This window comes from Chroicocephalus ridibundus, chromosome 2, assembly GCF_963924245.1.
Source record: "Chroicocephalus ridibundus chromosome 2, bChrRid1.1, whole genome shotgun sequence".
Taxonomy (NCBI): Eukaryota; Metazoa; Chordata; class Aves; order Charadriiformes; family Laridae; genus Chroicocephalus; species Chroicocephalus ridibundus.
The window spans coordinates 132709995-132737657 of NC_086285.1; the positions used below are offsets into that span (position 1 = coordinate 132709995).

General features: G+C 42.4%; 1 protein-coding gene across 6 annotated transcripts in view; it reads left to right on the forward strand.

The window, feature by feature from the left end:
* Nucleotides 1-27663, forward strand: part of SULF1 (sulfatase 1) — a 153340-nt gene that overhangs the window by 13178 nt on the left and 112499 nt on the right. Inside the window, exons 1-3 of one of the 6 annotated variants that reach the window (XM_063327025.1) lie at nucleotides 12549-12576; nucleotides 13792-13895; nucleotides 15144-15236. The exons of 2 other annotated variants lie outside the window; for them this stretch is intronic. The gene's annotated coding sequence lies outside the window, so the exon portion shown is untranslated. Of the gene's footprint in view, nucleotides 1-12548; nucleotides 12577-12675; nucleotides 12772-13354; nucleotides 13896-15143; nucleotides 15237-27663 lie in introns of those variants that run through there. 3 more of the 6 variants (XM_063327024.1, XM_063327022.1, XM_063327027.1) reach the window with 3 other exon arrangements.

Below are 27663 nucleotides of genomic sequence, written 5' to 3' on the forward strand. Positions count from 1 at the left end.
AATTTGTCTCCGAGACTTCTTGCAATGTACAAAAAGACAGTGATAGAGCTGCGCGGAAATATGATCTGATGTAAAGCCCCAGCGGTTTTCTACTTTTTAGAAAGGTTTTGTAATGTGTTTGAACTGGCTGCCTAGCTATCTTTGGCTGCGATTGCTAATCCTTCAATGTCCTTACCCGGTGTCCTTGATACTCTAAATTAGCTAATATTTTTAGAAGATTTTCATTTTTATTTTCGATTATGCAATGGATATATCACCGGATATTTTTCATGTCAGTATGATTAAAATGCTTAATCCCCTCAGAGAAATTTGCAATGATTTAAACCACTGTTAGAATTCAGCTTTAAGTTTTAGGAGAGTAAAAAACCCAGTAAATTTAGGAGGCAGTGATTTTTTCCAAAAGGTTTTTTTTCACTCTCCTAAAACATTGGGACAGATTCTTTGCAGAGGCAAACACGATGCAAGTGCTATATGGATACAGGGGGATGTCATGTGCATTCATACAACTGGGGTGTCCCAGTAGTGGGGTCCCAGGCCAGCAGAGGGTTTCTAAGCAGCTGAAGGGACTATGACAGCAAAGCAGTGGTGTGCCCTGATCCAGAAGTGGGGACAATCAAGAGACCACATAGAATCATAGAATCACAGAATCACAGACTCATAGGCTTGGAAGGGACCTCTGGAGATCATCTGGTACAACCCCCCTGCCAGAGCAGGGTCACCTAGAGCAGGTTGCACAGGAACGCGTCCAGGCGGGTTTTGAATATCTCCAGAGACGGAGACTCCACCACCTCTCTGGGCAGCCTGTTCCAGTGCTCTGCCACCCTCCAAGTAAAGAAGTTCCTCCTCATGTTTAGGTGGAACTTCCTATGCTCAAGTTTGTGTCCATTACCTCTTGTCCTGTCCCCGGGCACCACTGAAAACAGCCTGGCCCCATCCTCCTGACACCCACCCTTTAAGTATTTAGAAGTGTTGATAAGGTCCCCCCTCAGCCGTCTTTTTTCCAGACTGGAGACCCAAATCCCTGTCTTTCTTCATAAGAGAGGTGTTCCAGTCCCCTAATCATCTTGGTAGCCCTTTGCTGCACCTTCTCCAGCAGTTCCCTGTCCTTCTTGAACCGGGGAGCCCAGAACTGGACACAGTACTCCAGGTGCAGCCTCACCAAGGCAGAGTAGAGGGGGAGGATGACCTCCCTCCACCTGCTGGCCACACTCTTCTTGATGCACCCCAGACATTCCTTAACACATGCACGTGTTTAGGAAGAGCCAAAGTGGTCCAGATCTCACCCTGTGGACAAGACCTGAAGCTTAAGTTGGGATGGGAAGCACTTTCAACAGTGACTGCTGCTTTGGCAAAATGACCAGAATTAAACTTCAGTGAAACAATCTTCAGAAAACCCAGTATATGAAGGACCTTGCCTGGAAGGTCTGTAATGTCATTCTGCTTGTGGAAATAAAGAACCTCAGAAAGTGCAATCTTTGCATACAAAAGATGAAATGACCTAATCAATACATTATGTTCATAAAGGAATCCTTTCTGTCAGTCAACTTTCTCCACATTTTTCAATATTCCTGACTTCAATATGTAGTGGAACTTACGTATGTTCATATCTTGATCTAATAAGTATGGACCTGTATTAAATAATCATTTTTAATTTGCCTAGGTGAGGTTCAAATTTAGGCCTATGTTTCTCCAAAGTATTATTTGTATCACTTGTTTTTAATATGTTCTTTATTGTACAATCTGTATCAGAACACTTTCCAGGAAATTTCTATGGTCTAAACAAAGGTCTTTGTGATTATTAATATTCAAAATATAAAAAGATGCTCTGTTCTTTTTGCCTTTCTTTTTTTTAATTATTCTCTTGAGAGAGATACTGAAATTTCAGAATTACAAAGGACTTCCAAGTATATGGGAGTCAGATTTCTCCTTGGAATTGCACAGATAGTTATTTTCAAATCCAAGTGGCCTGTGAAGAGTGTCTGGGTTGTTAGAATGAATTGCTAAGTTATACGTACAGGTGCTAAGTGTTATTACGTCAAAGGGTAACTGCAGGAAATGAGATCACCCAAAGGTACCGCAGGCACTGCAATAATAAGAACTGGGTACTGCAACCCTATTTATCCTTTGGTTTCAAATCTCCCCCTGTTAAAACCACTCATTAACTATTCTGTTGAATGCTGTGAAGGAGACCAGGCTGAGGTGGAGGGATACAATGAATTCGGACTGAGTTTTCAATTAAAATCCACAGTCTGTTCTGTTTCTGATAATCTCTAAATTCTTTTGAAGAAATGATCATTATAACTGTGTTTAATCTGTTTTCAAAACAGACTGTGAAATAGCCATTGTGTATGCACCTTCTGTTTTTATAACTTCTGTGCTTTGATATTGTAATTGATGCAAGTGGGTGCAATTAAATCTTTATTTGGAAACTTGCACCAAAGCCAGTCATTCAGAAAAAAGCCACCAATGTGCTTTGACTCTGGATTCTCACACATATTTGCACTTACAATCAAAGCTTTTGTTCTGTTAAACTAACAAGGGCTGTTTAGCATAAGAAAGAGTTAACACAAGCTGCCTTAGGTTGTGCTAATTTCAGGAATAACACTCCAATGGCAAAAAAATCTGCAGGAAACTATGCTGTCCTAATAAAAACGACCAATTTTTATTTTAATAGGTAACTCACCCCAAGTGGAAATGTTTATTGTTAAAAATGATCAGTGATATGCCAACTACTACTGTCACTTAGTGATCAAACACCTCTCTCTTGATTTTTTTAAGTGAAAGAATGATCACAAAAGAGCAGAGCAGATCTTTAGCTCAAACTACTTCTAAAATCGTCAACAAACTCCACTACTTTCACTTGTTGGGCTTTTACATCAGCGTGTGAGACAGGCAGGGATGGAGATCTGCAATTGGCTGCAACTCATGGTTTGTTAGCATGTCTTTATCACTAGCGCTGTGACACAGCTATTGATCAACTATCCCATTACTACGTATGATTCAGGTACTGCTGTCTTAATACTTAGCTGTGGATTCATTTCCGTGAAAGGATATTTTGTAGAAGGGTAAGCGTGATTCATTTCAGTGAAATGATTTGTCTGCTTGGTCCCAACTGCAGGGCCAGGCTGTAAAAGTACAAAGCTCAGTTCACGCTCTCAGCTGCTTCTGGATCTGGAAAGACTACAGGTCAAAAGCTTTTTTCTTTTGCTCAGAGACTCTCAACTAAAAGGGAAAATCTCAAACACAATAAAAGATGGTATGTGTATATTTATATATTTATAAAACATAATTTCGTTTTCTTCTCAGCAAGTTCAGGTAGAACATTTTACCACCCGTGAAGCAAAGTCATGATAGCACATAGTGGGTGTAGTCAGGCTTACAAGCCCTTACAGCAAGTTTAAAAACCTCTGTATACATTTATCTGGAAAATACCATCTTGGCCTTCTTGAGACCCAAAGAAGACAACTTCAAAAGGGCACTCTTTGGCAGAACACATCTCCAGCACAAGCCAAGGTTATTTATGGAGTTCCCATGTCAGGCTATCTTCCTGACAGGAAAGGTCAGCCTCCTCACGTCTCTCAAACAAATATGGTAGAGACGCTAACCTCAGTCTAAGTCTATTGCTATGAGGAAATCAAACTCAACTCCACTGAAAACTTCTTTATTGTCGATGAGACAGGTTTAAATAACACCTGGGCTAGTGCCTGAAAAATATGCTTGCTTTCTGATGATTGCCTTTTGAGGTAATTCAGCATCTCAGGAACAGGTCTCATCTCCTGTAGTAGCACAATTACCCATTAGCAGAGCACTTTCTTTCCCTAGTCCCATCCTTCGGTAGATGATGGTTCTCCAGTCTGACTCATGTGGAGTTTGTGTGGGTTCCAATATTTGATTTGAAGATCAGCCTAAGACCATTTAAGATGAGACTGTCTCCCAAAGGTGATGTATTTTTTCTTCTCTCCCTTGGCAGTATGTTTCTGTGCCCTTTCTTGTGTCAGCACTAACACTTTCATAGCTCTATGGTCTGACTAAACCTGACTGAAATTCAGCCATTTGAAAAAACAGAAAGCGGTCAGCTAATGTTTATGTAAAGGAGTGAACAGGAACAAGAACCGGGAGGGGCAGAGCAAGGGAAAAGGATGGATTGTCACTTCCAGTGGTTTGTGCTGGATGTGAACCTGCCCTCTGAAGCTGCATCATCTGCAGCTGGCGTGCAGCTCCCAGCTGCCTCTGCGGAGCCAAGTGTTGTCAGGCTGCATATTCTGTCACAAATTCTGATTTTTCAGTATAAAAGTGACTTTCTGATAGCATTCAGTTTGAAGAAAATGCTAGAAAGGCCTCAGATTTATTAAAGTGTGGAATGCAAACAAATTTCGAAACTGGTTGCAAAAGGGCATTTCTGTCCTTTTTTTAGAACCACGTGTACAGCCTTGGGAGGAGAATGAGCCAACTATAAAAAATATTCCGAATTCTCCAGGACGGTACAGAAGGAAGAATGGCTCTGCCTTTTATACTAGCCTAACTAACCAGGTTCTGCCTTCCCACTGATCAATACCAGAATGAAGGAAGAGGAAAAATATTTTCCCTCCCTTCAACCAAATGTGGAATTCAAATAAAAACAAAATAAACCAGACAGGCAGATATTACAACTTCCTGCTCCAGTCCTTTTAAAATTCAACTTCACTGACACAAGCTTGGAAAAGATTCAGTGTCCAAAATTACCACTGAGAGTAAATAATAATTATATTTGCCATAAGGGGAGGTTTTGGGCAAGTGTCAGCCTAAGGACAGCAGATGGGACTATCTTTTGGGAGTTTCCCTTTGTTGCTGTAGTAGGTTTTGTTTGAACAGAGAGGAGAGGAGAGGAGAGGAGAGGAGAGGAGAGGAGAGGAGAGGAGAGGAGAGGAGAGGAGAGGAGAGGAGAGGAGAGGAGAGGAGAGGAGAGGAGAGGCGGGAAGGGAAGGGAAGGGAAGGGAAGGGAAGGGAAGGGAAGGGAAGGGAAGGGAAGGGAAGGGAAGGGAAGGGAAGGGAAGGGAAGGGAAGGGAAGGGAAGGGAAGGGAAGGGAAGGGAAGGGAAAAAGAAGGGAAGGGAAGGGAAGGGAAGGGAAGGGAAGGGAAGGGAAGGGAAGGGAAGGGAAGGGAAGGGAAGGGAAGGGAAGGGAAGGGAAGGGAAAAAGAAGGGAAGGGAAGGGAAGGGAAGGGAAGGGAAGGGAAGGGAAGGGAAGGGAAGGGAAGGGAAGGGAAGGGAAGGGAAGAGAAGAGAAGAGAAGAGAAGAGAAGAGAAGAGAAGAGAAGAGAAGAGAAGAGAAGAGAAGAGAAGAGAAGAGAAGAGAAGAGAAGAGAAGAGAAGAGAAGAGAAGAGCTGAAGGGCTACTCAGGCCAACAGTGGCGTCAGGAGCAGCAAATGCTTTTCCAGCCAGACTTCCATTTTGCCCCTTTCAATCCTGCCCCTTTCCTCTCTCCTGTGTCCCTTTCCCTTTAGAGGTTATATTCTGGGAAGTGCCAAGGGACTGCCTAAGTAGAGACAGGGAGCGTGACTGCTGTGTTAAAGGGCAGTGGGGGAGAGCTGTGGGTACCGAGAAGGGGGAAGCCATGAGGGTGAAGATCCTCCTGTGCCACAAAAATTGAACAGAAACTGAACAGTGCAGAGAAGGCCAGACTGTCGGAAGGGTCAGGAATCTTTCTCACCCACAGCCTTTCAGAAATGCCACAGGCACCAGCCTCTGCAGCCCAATGTCTTTTTTCAGACTCTGTCCTTTGTGAAAATCTCCCTGAAATGCATCAAACCCTGTTAGCATGCCTTTCCTGCAACTGTTCCCCTAAAACCTTTTGTTAACCCCTCCAAAACCTTTCCCCTTCTTTGAAGACCCTCCATCTCCTTGCTGCCCAGCTTGAATGCCCTCAGCCTCTTTTGATTTCCTGAAATTTGACTAATACCTTCTTGTTCTCCAAAGTACAATGACTTTTTCCATCCCATCTCCCCCAAATCTTTCTGTCACTACTCCAACACTGAATTTTGCCTATCCTTTCTTCATCCTTGGGACAACACAATTGCACCTAGTCCATACAGCCAAACAATCTGCTGCTCACTAGGCCCCTTAGATGGCATCACTCACACCTGCCTAAACTAGCTCTGCTTGGAAAGAAATGTCATCTCTCTTTATCACTGAAGACCCCCGTCAACATCAATATAGGACTCGCACCTGTTCTTAGGACATTTTATACATCCAGAGGGATTGTTCTAACCTGCAAAATAATCATGATGTCTTCCAGCAACTCTCCACTCCACGTTAACAATTCCCTCTTGGCCTTTTTCAATATTACGTTTCAGTTTTTACTCTGTCACTTTTTCAGTTTTCTCTACAATGAATTTTTTTTACTGACACAAGATGTGATGTTTTCAGGAGATGAACGAGAGGTTTTGGCAGTAGAATGAAGACATTCTGGGATTTTGGCACCTAGAAAGGGAATGACAAGTGGTTTGGGTCAGTGGGATAAGCACATGAACTTCCTTTTTTTCTTTTCTTAAAGTAGCCGTCTACATTTAAATTGTTATCTAACGGTCATGTTTATAAACTTACTGTTATATGATGTTTGTATTTGTTTTTCAATCTATCATAATCCTTAATTTAGGGCCAGCAACAAGAATTTAGATGTAGAATTATATACATATGATCCTATACATACATATATTTTAGATGTGCATATATCTTTAATTCTACATGTCAATATTATCTATACATGTCTACACATACTTTTTTAGGGATGGATATTGGCATTTAAGTAATTCCCATGTGTAGGAGAAGATACTAGCGGCACCCAAGACAACACTAGGAAAACTTGATTCCAGCAAACGCATTCTCCCATGTGATGAATACTGCCTTATCATTCTTTTGGTAATTGGGGCTGTATTATGACTTTATGACTTATATGTGCTTCCCTTAGGTGTTATGTCTACGTCAAGATTTATGGTCAAGAGGGCCTTGAGTGAGTCTGCCAGCTATTACGGTTGCATTAGCCTACCCTTTTACTCATAGGTGCTTATGTTAGGTGCCAGTTTCCTTGAGGTTAATTGCCTCAACAGGTGCAACTCTGAAGTTAATTATATATAAGAGGCAACCTAAGCACATTGGCCTGTTTTCTCAGTGAGAACAGAAGTGAGACTGAAAGGTCTCTGCTACCATATAAGAATTTCTATACAGAGGTATAGCTGGTCCTGCAATGTGTCTGGTCTTTCTGCTCCCAAATATTCTCATCTTTATGTTTAAGATGAGATCACAAAGGGGTTAAATGAAATATTTTACTAAAGTGTTATGGGATTTGCTGATGCTTTGTTGTTATAAAAATAAAAGGGCTACAGGGGCTGTTTCTTCCTTGACTCGCTAGGAAAAAATGAATCTGTATGTTAAACTATGTGTATTCCCACGCTCTGTTCAGAGCAACATCATGAACATAGTTGTTTTTTTAGGCAAGTGGTACCTTGACTATGTGCAACATTAGAGGCATACTCAGAGAGGGAAATGGTAAGTCTGAGCCTTTAGAATGAAAGTTTTACTGATCTTGATGAGTTTAACCTAGGAGTCATTCAAGTCCTTCATTCTTTTTCATTGCAAGTTTTTCAGGCTGGAAGTTTTGAGTAAAGGTGAAGATGAGAATGAGAATTATGTAAGAGGGAGGGACTTAAAGATGACCATTGGTCATCAGTTTACTAATAATTAACATTAAAAGCTATGAGACATTCTGGCTTCTAAATTGCTGGCATTTTTTCAATTTTTGTTAAGTATTGGATGGTTTACCTCAAATTTTTTCAGTAATGAAACTGAACTCTGTCCAAAAATGTGAAGTCAGCACAAGTTCTGAGAGCACATTGCTCGCTGAGTTCTCACACTTTAAAGCCTTATAGAGTCCATATATACTCTCCCCTTAGCACTTTCCCCACTGCTGAACATAGGATCACCTACCTTGTGCTGACTGGTTAAGTCTGTTGATTTTCCTGCCTCTATTTGCCTCTGTTTTCCAACTGTCTGGTGTGTTGAGCTCTTCCCAGACTCACTGATCACTTGTTTACTGTGTTAGAGTTGGAACTTCTGGCCAACTGGCAGCTGAGAAGGGAAGAACCACAGCTTCTCAGTGTATTAAATCGTCATATTAGGCTCTAGCTTGGAAAAACTTTTGCTGGCTTTGTTTTCTTTTTCCCTAAGCATGACATGACAAATATGTGGGGTTTTCATTTTTGGGGGTTTTTTTCTTCTTTTTTATTTTGGGATGTTTTTAAAAAAGTTTAGCTATGACAAATCTAACCAGTTCTCCTGCTAGGGTAAGAAATGTCTTTTTTTCATTATTGCAGTGGCCTTGCTTGGTTCTGAATTGCTATGGAACCACTAATAAGGGAGCTACCTCAGATGACACAGTAACCGAGGAGAATGAGTATTTTGGGAGGGGATGTAAGTGAAGCAATACAAATTTGGGACTGAAGTTCATTACAACCATTAATCTTCTTCTGGGGGCAAGTGATAGCGATGACAACAATCTGACAAATTGTAAAGCCCTGTAATGAATTGAGTCAATTATGAACTTTTGTCTCTCTCACCTGCACTCTATCCTCTGTTCTGGTTACCCCTCAGGGGAACTATTTTTAGCATTGCAGACCTGAGATAAATTGTAGTTGGGTATATCTTCCATACCATCTGATTCCGTTGCAGGGAAGATGGAGGGGGGCAGGAGAGCTTCCTTTAAAAATTGAAGAAGGCTAGTCTCTTCCATCCCACAACAGCTATGCGCAGGCAGTTAATCGTGAGTCTAGAACTGCGCTCTTAATGCATTTCTAAAGCAGTCCTCAGTATGGATTCACACTGAGAGAGTAGAGTACATGTTTGTGCCTATATACATTACCCCAGAAAATATTGAAATTGTTCTGGGACACCTGAACTAGCATCCATGCTTCTAGGATACAGAATCATGCATTTCCCAGTACTTGCACTGTATGTAACTCACTGAATCTTTCAGTATTTTTTGCATATTAGCCTTATCATATTTTTACAGAGAATAGTCGTTGTTGGAATATTATGTTCAAATGAACGGTTTGAACAGGCACAGTGAGGAGGAAGCTACTCCAGTGGGTATTTGGTTGTATGTCCTACAAGTTATCTATTTCTTCTTATTCTGACCAGGTTTTAGAAGAAAGAGTTGATCTTTAACTATGCCACTCAAAGCTCTCCAAGTTTGGTAGGTGCACTCTGAGAGCCCAATGAAGCAATTCAGAGCACTGAAGTGAAGGAATGCCTGGCTCCTGAATCATGTTTGGCCTTGGGCATGGGCTTTCAGCATGGGGTAATGCACAGAGGTGCCAGGGGGACGCTTTTAAAAGACCATGCCTCTGTGGAATTTAGGTGACACCAGGTTAGGAAGCAGCTGAGCAGAGTTTTGCACAGAATATAGTTTGGGATTTGACACCCAAATTTTACACGAGCCCATGTCTGATTTTGGAATGCCTACAAATGGAGAAAAATAAAATTAACTGCTGACTTCAGTAGCAGCTGCTGTATACTCAATACTTTTGATCAGACCATTTTTACTTAGGTTCCTGAATAGGGATTTGTGAGCCAACCTTTAAAAATCTTGGCTGAAGTTCTTAAAAGGAATTCATCTCTCTTATACTACCCATGATGAGGCCCCAAAACTACCAATGGCTAAATTCTTTAAGAAAGCAAGAACAGCTGTACCACACTAAATCATGGGTATACTGGGCTTGGCATCCTCCACTAGTGGAAAATAGTAGATGCTTGGGGTAGCATGTAAGAATAGGGCAAGCACAGAATGATTCTTGTCCAGGGTCCTCTCCAGGCAGTTCAGGCATTCCCTGTACCAGAAGTTCTGTATTTGTACTTAATTCCTTTGAGTAACTTTTTTTTTTCCATTAACTTGCCCAAACACAAGTAATCTTTTTCATTCCACCGCATCCTGCAGCGAGGAGTTCCAAGTCTTCACTGTGCTCTGTATGAAGAAGCGTAACTTTCTGTGCTTCTTTGAACCTGCCATTTGCTGTGATCTTTAAAGAGAAAGATTTGTTGGTAATTCCTTATTTACCTTTTCTTTGCCACTAAGGGTTTTAGAGGCCTTTTTATTATATTGCATCAATATATCACCCAAGTTCAACATGAGCCTCTGCACGTGTACATTTTAGGCTAGAATTTGACCGTGGACTTGTCTGTAAATTTATAGCCTTCTTCTAGAACCTCTCCTGTTCCTATATAAACTCTTCAAGACTAATTGAATCCAGGGTAGACTTATAATGATTTAAGGAAATAAAAGAACAGATTCTAATCATATTGGCAGCAGAGATAGACAGAAGTTGCTGCAGTAACCATGAAAAATCCCCTTTAATTACTTTTGAGACCTGAAAATGATGGAGCTGAGAATTACATGAGGTTCTTGAGCAGAAGTGCATGTGTGGGAATGTGTACGTATGTCCGCACAGACACACAAAACTGCCAAGGCCATCAGTGCTGGAGGAAAGGTGGCGAGTTTAGTCTAGGCAATGCTGAGTGAAGATCAGCGGCCTGGCTTAAAGACACTGCTGGCGACCATGGAAACTAATTGGAGCTAATAAGTAAAGGGACATATTAACTGTGGGAACAAAACAGGAACGACTATTTCTTGATATCACTATTACCTACGATTAATCTTGCATATTAGGATTGTCCTGAGTTTCTTGTGTAAAGCTTTATTCACTTTATTATAAATCTCATCTGAGTGGGTCAGTCTGACCTCAGCAGGAGTTCACGGGTTTGAGAGTCAACTTGAGAACCTGTTTTATGACATATTATTTTAACAGTATTTCAGGTACTTCTCTTCTTAACAGTATTTCAGGTACTTCTCTTCCAGTGCAGCTTTCATTTCAGCCTTTAAAACCTAAACTCTTTGCAGATGGCAGTCTGGATAGAGGAGAAGCAGCGGAAAAGTCTGTTATAAGCTGTCACAGCAAACTAAATCTGGCTGCAGTCATCAGAGTAGCGGTTAAATTATCCCGCAACATCAGCAGTAGCTTTTATGTGAAAACATGATCACGTGCAATGTTTGAGGGCTATTGCTAACATTGGTTTTGGAGATGAAAGTTTGTATTTCAAGTTGTTAAAGAGTCTTTGAAGATAAGTGTGTGTGTGCATGTGTCTCTGTGTACAAAGCACGCAATTAGGGGTCCTTTTTACCATGTCAATTTTACACTTTTGTGACTTGACAGGCATCAGCAGAGGCATCCCTGACTTACGCAGGCATAAAAAATAACAGACCTAGGCCTGTACATCATATGAGTGCTCAGTATCTTGTTCATGTATATTTATATGCAGATAAAATACACAGCATCATGTAAGCATGCAACACAAAATAAACTCATAGTACTGTACATAACTGTCGTTCATGTTGGTTAGAAGTACCTAGAGGTTAAACCTTGTTGAGTTTGCATCTCATCTCACCAATATGAAACAGAGCAGTTGTGAGCTGAGCTGCGTTTTAGACAATGAGTCAGTACACAGGATGATACAGCACAATTTTGGGGGCTTTTTGGTATTCCACGTCTCTGATCACTATACATTTTTAATGCAGAGTTACTAATACAATACTGGTAAAAAGTACAGCTAAAGAGAATGCAAATTAGTTTAATAATGTCTCCAGGGCTTTCTGAGTGTGTAAGGTTATCCAGCCTGTTTACAGACCACAGTCTGCTAGAATAAAACAAAATCAAGCCAAACCCTTGCCCTGAAGACATAATTGGCAATGTTAAGAATCTTACGATACCCCAGGGACCATAGTTGCATCCCTACTTCACCACATACTATTGTTGAAAATATTGTTTAGGTGTTTATTTATCTGGAATTAGCAGATTAGGGAGCAGTGTTTTAGTGAATACCGAGCATATGTGAAAGCAGTTCCAGATTAATAGGTGGAAACAGACACCATATAATCACTTTTGTGAAGAATTTGAGTAAATGCAGTTGTGACTACAGTTTCTTCTTTTTCTTTTCTTTTCCAAGTCAGCTCTGATAACAGCACACTGGGCACACAAACCACAGCTCTTTAATCTTACTTTTTATTAAGTATTCATTTTGCCACTCGTGATTCAGAAATAGCCTTGTGTAAGGTATTAAAGAACAAGTAAGCCAAATCAACATTTCAAGACTCTCATATGGCTTTCATATAGCTGGGGAGAGTGTGTCTTTTCACAATTGCAAACCTTTCTTCAAGTTGGATGTTAACACTTTCAGAGTAACTTTTAATGCCAAAACAACGTTCCTCCCTTTCAGTTCAAAGAAAACACAACATCTGTCATAATGTGAAATGTAGATTTAATGCAAGTGTCAAGTCAGGCACTTGGTAATGAGGTAAAAACCCTTGAGATTTTAAGTCTCTCTTCCATGCTATCCTATTACAGGGAGGGGAGAGAACTGTTTCTTTGGCACTTAGCAGCTTTTCTGCGTCCCTTATCTATCCTTCCCGGACGTCTTCTGTAAATTAGCGTATTTTTCCTGGCAGTGTCCCTGAGAGGGAGGAAGGTGGGATAACGCTCGCTTTGTGGACGAGGTAAACTGAGGTACAGACTGGACACAGTCCAGACCTGCCGGGGCACTGCCCAGAGCCCCCGGCCCCGGCTTGGCGGGGGAGGTGGAGGGGGGGCGGTGGGGGATGTGACGGGTGCCATGTCCGGAGGGGACGAGCAGCGAGCCTGAAACTCTGGGACTGCATCCCGCAAGAAAGTCCGAGGCGGTGGCGGAAGCGGTGGGGAAGGCGCGGGGGCGGGGGGTGGCAGGGAGCGGGGGGGAAGCAACAGGCTGGTGGCACCGTTTCCCGGAGCGCCGGGGGGGGGTTGGTGCGCGGAGCCCGGTGCGCGGAGCCCGGTGCGCGCCGCGGCGCGGCGGCCGGAGCTGTCACGGCACCGCGGGCGCGGAGCGGGGGGAGCAGTCGCGGGGCGGGCGGGGAGCGCGGCCCCGGGCACGCCGGGGAGCCCGGGCATCTACAGCGGGTCCGGGGGAGCGCGGGGTGGTGGGAAGGACTTGGGGATATCTGTGCAGAAGTAGAAATATTCGCCCTTTGGATGCCCCCTCTCCTACCCGCCTCGCCACCCCCCCCCCCCGCCACCCCCCCGCGTCCCCGTTTTCCTTCTGCCTCTCTCCTGCCGTTCCCTCAGGAAGGCTGGAGGCAGCCACGGGGTAATCGCGGCACGGTAAGGAGTTGGGATTTCGGGATGCAAATGACACATTGCGGTGCAAACGACTCCCGCATTAGCACTTTGTCAGGATCCCGAACTGCATCTTTTATCTCTTTTCGAAAAGCGTCTGTCGGAGGAGATTGCCCTCAATAGACCCGCCATAAAGAGATTTTAGTGTTGCTCTTGTGCTTCTGTGCATCCCACCGTGAGGGGGTCCCAGTGGTCCCTTGGGAATACAAGGAGTTGTGAGAAGTAACACAACTGGCCACCAGACTAATCCACTCCCTCTACCTTCCCCCTGGTACCTCCCCCTTCGGCTCTTTTTTTCAATAGCAGCCCTTTCTCAAAATCTCAGGTTACTTTGCTAAAGAGTTCTCAGCCCTATAGTTTCTGCCCTTGTCTCTGCCTCCAGCTCCTTAAGAGCCACCCAGCCCCAGCGATTGGATTGGGCAGCCCGTCTTGACACACCACTGTGCCGAGTGCTTGAGGACGTGTTTCAACAGATGGTTGGGGTTAGTGTGTGTCATCACACTCGAGTGGGGATTAGGGGAGAGAGGCAGCCTTGCTGGAGCTGTGTGGTCTTCCCCAAGTGTGAGCTGCAAGCAAAAGGAGAACTACCGAGCTTTGGGGGAGAAGAGGGAGGAATCGTTTCCAGCAGCTCGGAGGGAAAAATAAACCCCCACACTTTGCTCAGGTAAAGTAAAAGGCACCTCATGCCTCTTTCTCTCGCTTTCTTTTTCCTTCGCGGTTTTCGGAGGAATGCTAGCACAGCACACTTGTCAAAGCCAGTTGCTGCTGCCTTATCAATGCTGCTATTGTACGGCTGACAGATAACAGCGAGCACAGCCTGATGCTTGGCTGTCTTCATCGCGCTAACACTCTTAACGCGGCTAAGGTCACGCTTTTGAAGGTGTAGATTAAGCAAATCTCTTCTTGGAGCGGTGTCTCTCAGCACGGCGGGAGCCTCCTCTCTCTCCCCCTCTCTCCCCGCAGGCTCCGCTCCCCTCTCCCGCACACACGTGCTGTGCCCGCACCTCCAGCGCCGGGCCAGCGGTAGCCCGGGGATGTTTGTTGCTGTGGCTGCGGGATTAAACGCCTTCGGGTCTCCATAGATTCGTGGAAACTGCGTGGTCGGGCTGGGGGAGAAGGGGGGGTTAGCGGAGGGGAAAGGAATCGCGGCAGAGTATTTCCTAGGTTTTGAGGAGGATGCTGGAGCAGCGTGCAGCCTGTCTGGGGCTCAGCTGGGAGGCAAACCAGAACGGTTTTGAAAGTGCATTTGAGATGTCTGTAAAGTTTGAAGACTCCTTTATAGAGACCTGGCTGGGCTTCTGATGATCGGTATCGAGATGGTTTGGCTTACACATGGGCTTAAAGTTAAGAGAAAATCAGGAAAGTAGGGAAAGGCAGGGTACAATGTAGTGCTGCTCCTGCAGCTGCAGCAGAGCAGATGGATGTAATTCATTTGCAGATCTGTTTGTGAAAGTTTTACAAGTCATTGAAAACTAAGTAGCATCACTATAATGGATCATTAAAGTCTCGCTATATTTATAGATTCTACACTAGCGACCTGAAGTGTTAATTAAAAGTAAGCAAAAATTTATGTTTAGGAAGGAAAGGGGGGCAGAAATGTAATTAGAAATTAGTTATGGAAGTACTCTGCTATCATTTTCATTTAATTCGACTATTAAGTTCATTGATGTCAGGATGAGGGGAAGCCCAGCAAATTAACTAAGAAGTCAGAAATGTTATCACTAATTACAGTATGTTAGCTTATCAGAGAATTAAGATGTTCTCGTTGTTTTACTCTAAATGTTCTAGATGGAGAAACTAGAGGATGCGTTATTCTGCTTTTTTTTTTTTTAAAATAAAAGATTTACAGTATAGATATACTATCATCCTGTGTAGAGTAACAAAATTATTTGTTTCTTTCGCACTATAACAGATCTTCACACTAACTCTCACATACCTGTGGTGCTTATGAATTATCGGCCTCCTACTTGTGAAAGAAATCTAACACTGTCCTCACCATTTACAGGTGAGATATTCTATAAATAATACTGTATATAATGTGTTCTGAAATAAGACCTGTTTAGTAGGCTGAGCAAGGGGATTTAGAGCTGGTGCTTTGTGATTTTGGCATTCAACTGTGTAACGATGCCCATAAAACCATGTTTCAGGTTGCCTCAAACCAACTTTTTTTGTTAACTTCTTTTTTTTTTTTGAGCATGCTTATTTGGCTTCTTTACAGGTTGTTCTCAGCTTGTATTTTCAAACACACTCTTCAGTAAGAATGTGTCCTCAGAACTGACCCACAGCAATTTGAAACAGAATTGAAGCAATTTGAAACAGCATGACCAGACGAGGACGCATGTGAATAAATTTAACCGCTTTGTTTTTTCTCTCAGTTCACTTTTCCTGATTGTAAAAAGTGACGGAAACTTTTACAAGCTTAAAAATGAAAAGCAAAACCAAAGGAAACCCTCACTATGACTCTATGTTAAAGCCTCGTATATTGGATTTCCCCTCTTCAGTCTTCCCAGGGAGAAGCCCAGTAAGCCAGCTTCGGTGCACAGAGGTCTAGTCTTCCAGCAAAGCTAAGGTGCAGCACTGTGGCGTGCACCGCCTGCTGCTGCCACAGCCTAACTGAAACGCATCCCTCTCTGTGGCTATCGTCAGATCGCAGAGCAGATGATCTATAAGAAAACAGATTTTTCAAGAAAGTGCTAACTACACATGCCCAGCTTGTTATTGTTTTACTAGAAAAAAAACAACAACAAAAAAACCCACCCAAAACAACGAACGAGTTTCTCTAGCACTGCCAGAAACTCAGAACAGCAAATCATGTTTTTCCTTCCTTTATAATGATGGGGCTGTTTAAAAGACAATGCCCACGGGGCAGTCCAGCTTCTTGTCAAAATGTAATCTACTGTTCCAGATGGTAAACATTCAAAGACATATTTATGGTGACTTCTACATACCTTCCTTTGACATTGGCTTTTTTTTCCCTGAGAGCACTTGTACTGGGTACACACATGAAGTTCCCATTAGCATCCTAGCAGCTGTAAAAGTGTTCAGAACTCACAAAGATGTTCCTCACAGTGAGATAAAAATAATCTGAGGAAAAGATCTGAGACCAGTACGACCTCAGTAGATCCATGATACGCTCAAGGTAAAAAATTCCAGAGGTACAAAAAGATCCATAAACTGCTGCATGAAAGCTGCAACACATTTTTGTTGCAGCTAATTCATCTTTGCTTGATATGGAATGCTGAACATACCAGGCATGTCTGTACTATCAACTGTGTTTGTGATGGGAGGGAATCTGCACTGCACAAAAGCTGGTGGGTTTCTTTTTCCCCCCAGCTAGTGAAGACTAGGTGGGATACTGGTTGTCTTCATAGACTTGTTTTCAAGTGTCACCTTTTTTTTATTTTTATCTTTTCCTCCTTGCTGCTCCGAGCAGTGAGGCAGACCCCAAGAAAACATGTTCTGCCCTGAATTGTCTTAGTTATCTGTCAGTTTATTGCTCTTCAGGGGCTTCCTCTGCTTAGCACTTGATAATCGAGGTGGGTGAGCTTGTTCCATCATAATATGCAACTTCAATTTCTGCTGCTTGGCATGTCTCCTTGGCCTTTCATTGATTTTTGTCTCTGTTTCAGAGGAAAAAAAATTTAATTATGATTGGTGTAATTTCACATTGAAAAAAAAAACCCTTGGTGAATTTCCAAATGGCATGTAAATACATCTTCAAAAAGTAGGCTAAATGAGAGGTCATTAGGGAAAAAAATGCACGTAGGAATCCAGAAATATCCTAAAGATGGCAAATATCAGTGTGAAAATTATTGTAACAGCTCTCATTCCAGTCAGGAACTGATAAAAACAGCTTATTAAAAATGTTGTGATGGTGGGGACAGTGTTTCCAAATGTGGAAACCATTATAAAACCCACACTCAGTGGAAGTTACACAGCTATGGAAAAAAATATTTTGAAAGATTTGCAAATTCTATTCTGACCAAATCACTTTATTGCAGACTATTTTCACAATTTGCTGTTTATTATCTTGCTTTGTTTAGCTGACATACTGTACTCGATGTTATATGTTTGTTCATGCAGGATCAGGAGTTTGGGCTTTGTGTGATGGCAGGACTCGTTCTTACGCAGGCCGAGGCTGGACACTTGTCGCAGATGTCATGGGAGTCATGGGTTCCATGATTTCCTCGGCTTTAGAAAGGGCTTTGGGGGATTTGTGTTTGAGTGGGAAGGCAGACTGATGCGATAACAATTGAGAAAGCTCCTTTCTGAGTGCCTTGAGAGCTGCAGTGTTCAACAGAGAACGAAGGTCCCGTGACAACTCTGCGGTGACACAGAAAGAATCCAATTAGTGGCCACTCCTGCTGTTGATACTAGATCTCTCCTAAAAAGTTTCCACCATTACCACCCTCATTGTAATCCCATCCACGACACTGATAATGGGATCAAGAGTGTGTTTTCAGAATGCCTGTTTAAATTTTAACTGCTGTCTTAGGAGATTTTGAGGATATTAAATTGAAGGCGCTGACTAGCACAGCTCACAGGAGATCTACGTGACACGCGTGTCACCCAGTAGTTGTTTTTCTCATACTAGGTTTTCCTAACACCTCCATGACAGGCAGAGTTGCTGTAAGCTACAGACGGAGCAAGGGGGCTGTATATCCATAGCGAATACTGCATTGTGTTGTGGCTGTCCCTGCACTGCCACTGCCCGCAGACCTTGTCCCTACGCAGTTACGCGTGCGGAAAGCAGTGGGAGGAGGGAATGGGGAGATGATACGATCCCCTTTGCTGTGCCCCAGTAGTGGCAGCAAGTCAGCCTGCTTCTCCCTTTAACAAATCCTAGATCATCACTGCCTTCCCAGCTGGGCCAGCAGCATAATATTCCCCCCTGCCTCCCTCTTTCTTTTTTTTTTTTTTTTTTTGTCTTTCACTTGTCTTGCTCCAACACTAAATCACCGTTTCCATATGATCAGAACGCAGTAACTCTACTGTTCTTCTTACCAATCAGGGCACGTTCAACACTGTCTTATGCTTGTGGAGGACGCTCTAAAGCGGAAAGACTCAAGGCCTTCACCAGTGTCACCTCAGCGTGCAACACAGTAATATATGAATTGCCAAACCACACACTTTTTAGCTGAATTATTTTAGCGTATTTCAGTTATGTCAGTAGACTCCTTTTGAGAGCCCCTGCAAGATCTTTGCTTTAGTATTATTTGTTCATGCTCAAAAGTTATTGTTAACTGGTGAGACTAATTCCTTTTTAATTTTTGGTGTCTTAAGACTTTTATTGTCTGAGAAAACCAATACTTGTTTCATCTTCTGGTTTATGCATTGCACACAGCAGATTTGTTATTGGTGATTTCCTAGAACTTTAATTCCCACTTTGAGAATCTGCTTAAAAGGTTTGGTAAGCCTTTGTTACTGTGTGTGCTCTATTGATCCTGGAGCTCTGAGCCTTCCCGGCCTTAACCATCACTGGAGATATGGTTACAGTGAAACATTTTTGTAATAGTTGACCTTTTCACCCAAGATTCTATCATGACTTTCCTAAAATTTTGTTTCAATTTATTTTACAGCAAAAATTAACTTACAATTGACTATAATTCTACATTTCATCTTTTATAGTTTCCTATGAAGTTGATAATGTTGCTAGAACTCCAAACAAAAAGTACTCCTTTTCCTCAGTTTTATCACAGGCTAGTGTGACGATACCACCATTATATTCTAGAAGATTTCTAGATGTGGTACCATGCTATGGAAATCCAGACTGTTTTGTAGATCATTGCTAGATTATCCACAGAAAATTTCATGGAGTTTCTAAATGGAAGCAAAACACGGAACATCAATAATTGTGTGGGTTTTTTTTTTAATAAAAAAACCTCTCCTGATGTTGTCTGAGTTTAATTATGGCATTGCATGTTGCCATTTCTCTATGATGTGACTAACCCATCTTAGCAAGAAGAGGAGCTGCTCCATGGCAGCTGTATTTTTGTGGTGCTTCACAGGAGGTGAACTCTGCTTGGAAAGCCCACAGAGAAGATGGGGAAGCCTTTGGCACTAGAATTCTGGAGAATAAATGTAACAGGGAGCTGAACATAGGGATTGTTTTTTCTCAAAAGCATCCATAAAAACAGAACAGTGGTCTGTTCCAGTATTGTAATTGCAATGTGCCAAGATGTTCATTATCCTAGCATGTGCACCGTTTTGTCTGTTTTCACTTAAAAACAGAAAAGTGTGTTAGCAAGCCCATAAACGTCTGCAGAGCTGCCAACTCTCCTGACTTTTATCAGTAGTCTCGTGATATTTAGCCTCCTTTGTAAAGCTTCAAGTGTTAGAGGCAAGATATAACGTGAGAAGTTCAGATCTCTCCTTTCTGTTTTTTTGGTGTTTTTTTTTTAAATCTAATCCTCCTGGTTGTTGAGGAAGCTGACTTGCATGCAGCTCCAGAAACATGAAGGAAACTAACGGAAATCCCAGATCTCACTATGTAAATGCATGCAGACTTTGGGAATAGGGTGGGTTTGTGTACGTTACGCCTGGCAATTAAAAAAAAAAAATCCAACCCTTTTTCCTGAGGTTTACTGTAATCAGCTTCCCCCAAAATTTCTGATCATTTGTCTGATAACTCCCATTTTGTTAAAGAGGTTTTATTGCAACAAGACTCCTTGACTCCACTCAGCCAGTGGAATAGCTTGGTGCCCTGGAGAAACCCATCCTTGATCCTCCCATCCTCTGCCTCCAGCAGTGTGTTCCCGTCTCCTCCCTCATGCCAGGTTTGGCTCTTGGCTCACCTCCTGGCATGCTGAAGGAGCTCACTGGAGCAGCGAGAAGCTGCGTTGGCTGCCCACTTAGTGAGTTGGTTCAGCTCAGCAAGCGGACAGAAGATCCACATTGTGCAGCGGAAGCAGTTGGAGCTGGTGGCTTGGGGTGAGGGGGAACAACGTGGCCACCCCCTTAGGGGGATGTGAGCTGTAAGATCACTCAGGTGTCGCAGGTGGCACCTCACCCTGCGAACCAGGGCACTCTGTTTGTCTACAGGAGAAGGTGCGATAACAGTGCCAGTGTTGCCATGAGCAGAACGCTAAATGTACTCATTTTTAATGAAAGTGTATCTGTTTATATGGAGAGGGTTGCTGCAGTGTTCATTGAGAATACGGAAAGGCCCTGCTTACCGTTTCTGACTTTTTTAAGTCAACAAGTAGGCTTTGGAGAGAAGCTAATAAGAAGTGTGGGTAGAAAAGAGGAAAGAAACACAGGTGGCTGCTGAGCTGCTGCTTTTAAAAGATGAATGAGATTCCGAGAGTGGGATCCAGTCTGCATAGCTAAGGCACTTTAGGTGCCCCTGAGTCTTAAATACTTATACAGTAGCTACCTAAAGGCATGCTCTCTCTCTGATCAATGAAAGCATCCAAGCACTGCGGTTAGGCAGGCAGGATTTCCTCTTGGAAACCTTCAAAGGCACTTGCCTCTTTCAGTTGCACATGTAGGGATGGAGCTTACACACTTGCTTTACAAGGATTGCTAAGGAGCTTAAGCTGGAGGCACTTGATATCATCTTGAGTTTCATGGTTGGCTCACAGATGAGCAATGCCATGGATAAACACTGTCTGTATTTAAACAGCTGTGATGTAATTCCTACACAGCTCTTTAAGGTGTCTCCTATACTTTCCACAGAAGAAAGCGCAAAGCAGGTCTTTCCTTTGAACAGCAGGACCTGTGATTCACTTGAAGAGACTAGGATGCTCATTTTAGATTAAACGTAGTTGAGGTACCGGCTGTAGAAAGGGGACACTGTACTTATCCAAAGTGTCATCCATTTCAATGCTGGGCTATGCCGACAAGAAAAATGCATAGCCTTTTCTTTCTAAGTTATATAAGTTACAGAAATGTTTTAAAAATCACCTGCTGTTTCTACTTGAAGGAATGTCTTGAAGGCCTGTGGAGCAGATAAAGCTTGGGGGGATCAGAGATGTTGATGGTGCCTGCAAGTGCTAAAGGTGTATTGAGGAATAATGGATGATCTTACAGGGGTATGATGTTGGACAAAGAATGGAAGAAAGACAGAATTGCAAAAGATTCAGTACCCATGTTTCTGGATTTAGCTATGCTAAATCTGTTGAGGACTATCTTCCACTGACTTGGCTGCCTCGGGGCATGCCGGTCACAAATTGGAGAACAGTAGTGCAATAATAATAGTGCAATAATGCTCTAGTGGCAGAGGTTGTAGGTTGTTTGGTTGGACTCAATGATCTTAAGGGTACGTTCCAACCATGAAGAAGATTCTGTGATTCTGTAATAAACTGAACATGCTGTAAATAATCAGCACAGAATGCCTTTTAACTATAACTTTTTCCAAGGACTGCAAAAAAGCTAACAATACTAAATTTTAGAACAATATTTGGGTTTTTGTAACTTGTTATCAATAAAGAAGTCTGCATTAAGCCAACCTTTCTAGTAATTTTTAGCAAAGATTGCCTTGGTGTCATTCCCCCCTATGTTATTGAAGAGGGTGGCTGTAATACCTGAGTTCCTGAATGCATCCCTAGTAAAGCACAAGTGAATTTACCTTGTTGTGATTTATATTACATCTAGAGTCAATTTATGAACTGAGACTGTAACGCTATCTACTTGGCCACCATTGTGTAGGATTTAGGGAGACCAATAGTAGTAGTTAGACCAATAAAATTGTTCTGAAGTTAACCCAAGTTTATGTGCAAGACATTCCAGTACTTTATTTTATCTCTGTATCAGTAGAGGGCTGGCATTTCTTATCTCACTGGAAACTTCAGTCCATTGCTGGTATATAGGCCCACAGCAGAAGGCTTCCTGTGCTCTATTGCTCTGCAACTTCTAAGCGCAAAAGGCCACTGAGTTATTTTTTTTTGTTTCCTTTTGCTTGGTATGGAGAATTCCTCTAAAGCATGGATCCTCTGAAGTGAGGAATGGTAAACTGAAGAGACTTTGAGGGCTGCATGGTCAGGGATCACCAGGCTTCTCAAAAAAATAACAAATAGTTCAACATAGAAAGATGAGCAGCGACAAAGATCTGTTGAAACAGGTACGTCCCTTTTGCAGGTCTTTTCCATCTTATGCAGCTCATGTCCAGTTTTCCCTTTCACTAAATTGCTCTGCAAACTCTTCTTCTCCACAAATTTTGCAATTTTTTGTACCTCAGCAACTTGTGAAAGATTTGAGATGCAGTATAACCATATGCCAAGAAATAGGTCTGTTTTACAGCTACTCATTTAGGTCTTGGGTACCATGGGTACCTTCAACATAAAAAAGAAGTCTATCAAATCCTGTGAATCCTTTAGACTGGAGAATAGTTACCATGATGGGCTGGAAAAGCCAGGTAAAAGGAGGGCGTGGCTAGCGAGATCTGAGGTCCATGCTGTCATGGACAAGTGACGTTGTGCAACCACATCCTGACCTTGTCCATTTTAAGGAACCTGGTGTACCTTGTGTGTAAGCCTGGAGAATTCACTGCTCTTTCTGGCAGCTGGACAGGATGAGCAGTGTGAGAAGACTATGCGTGCTTTGTTTATTGCTCCTTTTTTGTGTCATGTAAGAATCCTTGATTGTTGTCAGAAACCTGCATAGTTATTGGAAAGAACCATGTGCCGGAGAGCTTAGACGCATCTTTGTGTGGTGAGCGAGCTCTGTGGTAATACTCCGGAGCATACCTAGCACACTGCCGACTCTCTGTCAGTCTCCCTTTGGGTATTGGTTCAAGGTTACTTTGAATAAAACAGTTTTCTACATATTCTGCACTGTTTACTGAGCTCATTGACATGAGCATCAGCAGCTCCAGTTGGGATGAGTGATACTACTGCTGTGACCTGTCCGTTTCACTCCTCTGCTGGAGATTACTAATGGAGTGCATGCACACGCCTTAGGAGCGCCAGTGCAAAATCCAACGCAGGACAACTTTCTAATTTGCCACAAGAACATTTGCCCTTCAGTCAGAGACAGTTCAGATAACAAGCAACAGTCATTCAGCCATTCTACATTTGCTGCACTAATACAGCTGTAAACTGAACTGTGACACCAGTGCTACTATCACAGCGGAAAAGAGACATGTGAAGCATCAGCGTGTTGAATCTGGTAGATATTTGAAATATTCACTGGTTTTTTTAGTATCCAACTACCTATAGCTGCCAGAACTTCCACTTTTCTCCTGCCTGCAATAGAAAAGTATGCTGGGCTTTTTAGATTGGAATTGATCTCAGTAATGCATTGATTTATGGGTCTGGGGTTTTTTGAAGTCATACTTTACTGTCAAACAACTAATTTTTAGAAAAAGTGTTGCAGATAGTTTGGATGACAGCCTCACAGAGGGCAGAGCAGGTCTCCAAGAATGCCTCACCACTCTCTTCCAGACACCTTGCTGAGTCACATCTGGTATGAAATGAGGAGTCCCTGTTTCAGCCCTTATCTTCAAAGCTCTGTGTGGGACACTCTCATTGTTTGAAGAAGTTCTTTGCCTTGCTTCATCATGAATCATCAACATCTACACTTAATATGAACAATGGTGGATGAAAATTCAGGTGGGCACTGAACTGCCATTCTGATGCTATAGATAGAGGCATCACAAATGAGCCTGGGTGAATAGGCAACTCCTAAAACACACAGAGTAGGAGTCTGAATCATGGCTGATAGATCTCCCAAAGGAATGTAGACCAGATTTGCCGAGTAGAGGATGGAAAGAAAATACATTTTCCCCCTCCCTCCCTCAGTGGCATTTCAGTGTGCTTCTTGCACACGTCCATTGATCCATCCACATGTCAGTCTGCTCAAAGGTATACTTACCTTTTCTCCCAGGAGAAATCCTGCATGTGGTTTTGCACAACCAAACATTTCTAGGGCATTTAACAAGTGTCATATTCTATTGTCCAATACCCATAGCTGCTATAATCCATTATAGTGGTAGGCCAAAAAGGAGCTAATCTGTTTTCTCAGCAGTTTGGAAATGACATGCCTGGAGACCTTGGAAGTCTTGGAGTGCTGGAATAAAGTTCTTGCTTCCTTAGAAGCTTCATGTAAAACAAAAATCTTCTGCTTTGGTAAAGACACACATGTCCTGGGAGCTGTTCAGTTTAAAGTGCATGGAATTACACGGGATGAATGATTACCTTGGGCGTCACGTATTATATAATTTGCAAAGGCTAAAGGTATTATTTCTCTTTTGCTGTTTCTATGTGACCCTCATATTTTTCCCCATTTTGTATACAGTACATGAACTGTTTTCCATTTACGCTTTTATCTTTCAATTTTCCTACTTTAAGGTCTTGTGTTCAATGCTGTCAGGAAACTGCTTTAAATGAAAGTGTGGAGGGATGTGGAATAGTTATAATGAAAGCCAAAAGAATGTGAACTTAATCTTTTTCATAGGAAGTTTTGTTCTGTTCCGTCCCGTGCCCTGCTTAAACACATTGGCCTTTTTTGACCTTTTCCTTGATGAAGGTTAAGTGGGAAATATCTTGGCTGCAGCCTTTCCAGCTTAACCGGAAAGACTTTCCATAGTTCGTGTTTACTTTCCCTGCTATGGGCATTCATCTTTCCTGAATCAAAATTGTTAAACTGGGTTTTCAGAGGGAAATAAATAGCATTTGGTAATGATGATGAAGTGTCAAGCCTTTCTTTCATGTCTTCAGCTCTGTTTTGCTAGTGATGATTTTGCCAGTCCTCTTGCTAGAGATTAACAAATCTCAGGAGAAAATCTCGGTTTGGTTAATGGGTTCCTCCCAAGCATCGTCTTTGTTTGCATTAAGAACAAATGTAAAGAATTGCTACATTTGCAATTTATGAATACTGAGTGTATTGCTTCTGCAAAAACCTAGAAGTGTTGCCCTGTTTTCCATCTCTATTAGGGCATCTTCTGTGCCTACCCTAACATACACAGAGTGAGACAGAATGGTCTTGGCTCAATGGAGGGGACTATTCCTCATCCTTGTTGTGCTCACTCCAAAATACTTTGGCCGTCTACCTGTAAAAGAGTTTGAGAGCGAGCAGGATCTATGTCCTCAGGACACTGCTGCTTTTAATGGAAAGGCTGTCTTGTTCTTCAGTTGTCACAGTCCTGAGAGGAGAAGAGCTAGGTCTGAACTCAGTCCCAGTAGTAATCATTGCAGAATTTTGCAGTTTGGGATGTCTCCATTTGTTATGCCACAGCAAATTGTGCTCCATGGGGCTTTGTTATGAGAGATGCCACAATGTTCAGAGACTGTATGAGAGCTGACTGTGTAGTGCAGGGAAAGAACAAGCCATTCTTTAACCTCAAATTTCATTTTTGGTTTAGTTCTCAATTTAATCGAGCCACTTCTTGCCCCCAAAACCCCACAGTCGTATGATTAGCATTATGTTCTTCCATAAATAATCTGAATGGGGATGTTCAAGTAAAGTCTTTAACCCTCTGTCAAGAATAAGGAAAGTCACCCTTTCCTGTGAAGAGAAGACACTCTCAAACAGGCTTCTCATAAACATATTAAACATCTCATATACTCACAGAATGATCACTGGAAAATTCAGGTTGGAAGGTTCTCGGGAGGTCTCGTATCCTGCTCAAACTAGGCTCAGCTATGAGATCAGATCCAGTTGCTCAGGGCTTTAGCCAGCTGGATCTTGAAAACCCCAGGAGATGGAGAGTCCACAATGTCTTGGGCAACTTGTTGCGCTACTTGACTTTGTCACAGGGAAGAAGCTTGTTTTATTTATATCCATTTTGACTCTCTTTTGCTTCAGTTTATGCACATTATCTCTTGCACTCCTGCCACGCACTGCTGTCTCCTGAATGAGTCAGTTCTATCTCCTCTATAACCCCATTACAGGTACTGGAGAGCTGCTGTGAGGTCCCCTGAAAGCCAGCTCATCTCCAGGCTGAACAATCCCAGGTTCTTGCTGAAGGGCAAGTGCTCCATCCCTCGACTATCTTGGTGGCCCTCCACTGAACTTGTTCCAGTTTATCATTGCTGGTTTTGTACTGTGGGCCCAAAAAGTGGGCACAGTACTCTAGGTGCCATCTAATGAGCTCTGAGCAAAGGGAGATGTGACTTCTCTCAATCTACTTGTTATGAGGCTCTTAATAAAGTCCAGGATGCTCTTGGCCGCCTGTGCTCCCTGACCACACTGCAGGCTTGCTGTCTAACATGACACCCAGGTCCTTCTCAGCAGAGCTATTCCTCAGCCAGTCCATCCCCAGCCTGTATACTTGCAAGGGGCTTCTCTTTCCCAGATGCAGGACTTAGCATCTGTCCTTGAAGAATTCCATAAGGTTTCTGATGGTCCATTTCTCCAGTTCACCTAGGTCCCTCTGAATGGCAGCCCTGTCTCAAGGAGATCCACTGCTCCCCCCAATTTGATGTCATCCTCAACCTTGATGACAGTTGCTTATTTTGCTTAAAACACTTGCCATCAAGTTATTGTTTTCATTCTTTTATTTTAAATTAAGTTTTATTCTTGATTTTTGTCCTGAGTTCTCAGTGTCTCTGAGTAAACTGGATAATTATAAAAAGCAGTATATTAAAGCAATCCTCCATTCCAGCTTGTAATTTGTTCCTGATATATGCAGTTGTTTTTAATTCACCTTTAAATAGCTCTTCCAGTCACAGGGAGCTGCAGGACAAATTTTTCTCCAAAATATATTCACATGGGATGGTCCTCTTCCTGTTTTTGGCCAGGTCTGTCACAATAGACATCTTTAAGAAGATCTCCTTCAAAGAATCTCTTTCAAATTTAATGGGTTTCTGTGAAGCCCAACTAAACAGAGTGTTGAAAACTACTATTTAAAACATGCAAACTAAAACCATGCAAGAATTTTATTTTGAGTTTAGGCTTTATTTTCAGTTATGGATTTTTATCGCCTTTTTCAGAAGTTTGAGAGGACTTTAAATGAACTTTGTGAGTCCTGAAATAGATCCTTTTCAAACAACTGCAGGCCACAGTCTGGAACCCTGAAACAGATTTGAAAATTTTGCATCTCTTATCATCAGTGGTATTCTTTCCTCTGAGTTCCTTGCTGCTCTTTAGCAGCACTGGCAATGCTGCCTTCTCTCATCTTCATGTTGCTTGAATTTCCTCCTGTAACTTCATTGTCAATTCTCAGTAGTGGTGGTTCTTACATGCCTCTCTAACTTTAGAACTGCTAATTAAAACAATCTAATTTTAGCCCAACATACATATCTTATTGATGCATGTATTGTCCTTATAAAGTTATTTTAAAATTCTATTTGTTGCCAGATGAGGAGTTAACCGACAGAGCTGAAATTTATAAACTTAAAACATACAAAGTCCAAAGCCACCCTAGTTTAGTGATCATTCCGGGTAATTTCGTTTCCCAATCAGCCTGTCTGATTTCTACCTGAGTTTGCTCATACCTGCCCTCTTAAAAAGCTCCCTGCTGTCTGAGCTTAAGAACTTTGTGAGTGGCACTG